Below are 2,426 nucleotides of genomic sequence, written 5' to 3' on the forward strand. Positions count from 1 at the left end.
GGTAGCTCTTCGCGCTGTCGTGCCACAGGTCCCTGGTTCGATCCTCGGGCCGAGCAAGGTTGACTCAGCCTTTCATTCCTTCAGTGGGTCGATAAATGAGTACCAAGCATACTTGGGAGCTAAACACTGGGGGTTTCACGTATGGCTGAACACCTAACCGGAACAAATGCTCCTGCATCCCAGAGCCCAAAGGACAAGAAAACTGAGGTGGGCACAGAAGGCCTTGGCCCTCTGTGGGCTGTCGCGCCGCTGAGTTTAGTTTAGTTTTTAAGGGATCATCAATTTTATTCATTTACACATTGCATATCAGGAATATCACTTTTATGAAAATTATTTTTTCCAATTTCTTAGTAAAATTGATTTTTGAATATAACAGGATTTTCAATGTCATACTTACCATTTATTATTGTAAAATTTAAAACATTCTTTATTGATATGAGATAATTTAATTAAAAATTATAGGATTTATTTTAGGACAAATTTATTGTAATATACAGTATATAAATTAAAATTTATTTATAACTATGAAAAAAAACAATATTTTATTAAGAACATACTTTTTATGTATCAAATTATTTTGTTACAGACTTTTACGTGATTTGTTTTGCATTTTAAATAATACAAGAATCAATTTAAAAAACAAAACATTTATTGTCAAGTGAAACATTTAGAACATTATTCATTTTCATTTCTTATTTTTTAATTTCTTTCATAAAAACAGTATTGCATCTCTTTCCTTCTTCACCAGACAAACCTTACAGGATTATACGAAATATCTGAAATAAAAGAAAGAAATCACTTTCATGATAAAATTTTACCAACACATTATTAGAATAAGAGAGATTAAATACCATTAATTTGAAATCATTTAAGTCCTTAGGTATCCCCTTTAAACTTATTTTAAGTTTGACAGATATTTTGATTAGAGTTCTAAGATTATTCTATACACTAATGAAATATGGCAGGTATATTTGGTTTTGTAGTTCTTATGTTTGGATTGAAATTTGTTTTAAGAAAAATAGATTGTATTTATGATCGAAGACTATTAAAAATTTATGTATATTGAAAAATTAGTAAGGTACACTTACATACTTACTGTCATTGTAGAAAAGCTAAGTATCAAAATATAAATGTGAAGTATAAATAAAAAGTAAAGTATCATTAGTAAATCATCACACACACAAAAAAAAAAAAGATTAGAGGGGATGAATGTAGAAACAGACAAGGAGATTGGAAATTTGCATTTTAGATTTTCAAAAATTAAAAGAATTCTCAGGGAAGAATAAAATAATTAATTCACAAATAATTATAATAATAAAAAAATTTCAAATAATCGGACACATGCTTTTACAATCAACAGTAATAAAGTTTAAAATTTGAAAATAAAGAAATATAATCATTATTATATTTTATGTTATAATAATGTAACAAAGTTTGGCGAGTTGCTTGGCGAATATTTCAAAGTAAAGCTTTTCACCAGTATAAATCTTTACATATATAAAAATAGAAATGATTTCCATTTAAAGTAATTAAAACTTTGATCGGAACAAATTATAATAAGTTTTAATTTTATTAGCTTAAAATAAATAAATATTTTAAAAGAAAATTTATCTAGAAAATAGTGTACTATACTCACCGATACTAAAATGATGTGCAGGTTCCTGTTATGGTAGTACATCAACTGCATTGAGATGGTTATTTCATCGTGTGAAAGTATTTTTAATGCTTTGATTTTAAAGAAAATGTTATTATTAAACTAAAAAACTGTTCCGTTTCGCCTATAAAAAAATTTCATCCGATCATACTCTTCACCAACGTCGCCGCCATTTTTATTTACATTTGTATACGTCATCACATAAAATTGAAACGTCATAAAAGCAAACGATCTGATTGGTTCATGAAAGAAATTGCCTGAATGGTTGCAGATATTTCGTGCAACCGTGATTTCTATATCACACGAGCAATTTTTGGAGAAATTTCACTTACAGTTGCACTTACACTTGCAGTTGCACATATTTTCTCTCGTGTGATATAGCCATTTACTCACTCAGGCAATAGCAACTATATATTATCCAAAACACCACGAATAAAATTGAAGACAACAAACTGGGTAAAATTCACCACCTGCATACATATTGATGAAAGCTTAATAAACCAAGCTGATATAAATCTTGCAGTTGATCATTTCACAGATATGGTACTTGAAGCAACCAAACATAGTTCAAAATTGTCATCCACAAAATTACCAAAACACCCAAAACCGTGGTGGAACGATGATTGTAAAAAAGCACAAAGAAAGCAAAAACAGTGTTGGCAGACTTTTCGTAAACATCCAACTACTGATAACCTGATTACTTTCAAAATCAGCAGCCCGAAAAACTCGACGAAATGCTCCAAAATCTTCCTGGCAAAACTATATCTCTTCC

General features: G+C 29.4%; 1 long non-coding RNA gene across 1 annotated transcript; it reads right to left on the bottom strand.

Annotated features, from left to right (window-relative positions):
- Positions 1–631: 631 nt before the first annotated feature.
- LOC147811832 (uncharacterized) lies at positions 632–1,909 on the bottom strand. Its single transcript, XR_015432878.1, has 2 exons — positions 1,637–1,909; positions 632–776 (listed from the first exon to the last, which is right to left on the bottom strand). It is a non-coding gene; the product is annotated as an uncharacterized LOC147811832 (long non-coding RNA).
- Positions 1,910–2,426: the final 517 nt, after the last annotated feature.

The sequence above is a fragment of the Parasteatoda tepidariorum genome, chromosome 4, assembly GCF_982258835.1.
Source record: "Parasteatoda tepidariorum strain Cologne lab strain chromosome 4, Ptep-v5.0, whole genome shotgun sequence".
Taxonomy (NCBI): Eukaryota; Metazoa; Arthropoda; class Arachnida; order Araneae; family Theridiidae; genus Parasteatoda; species Parasteatoda tepidariorum.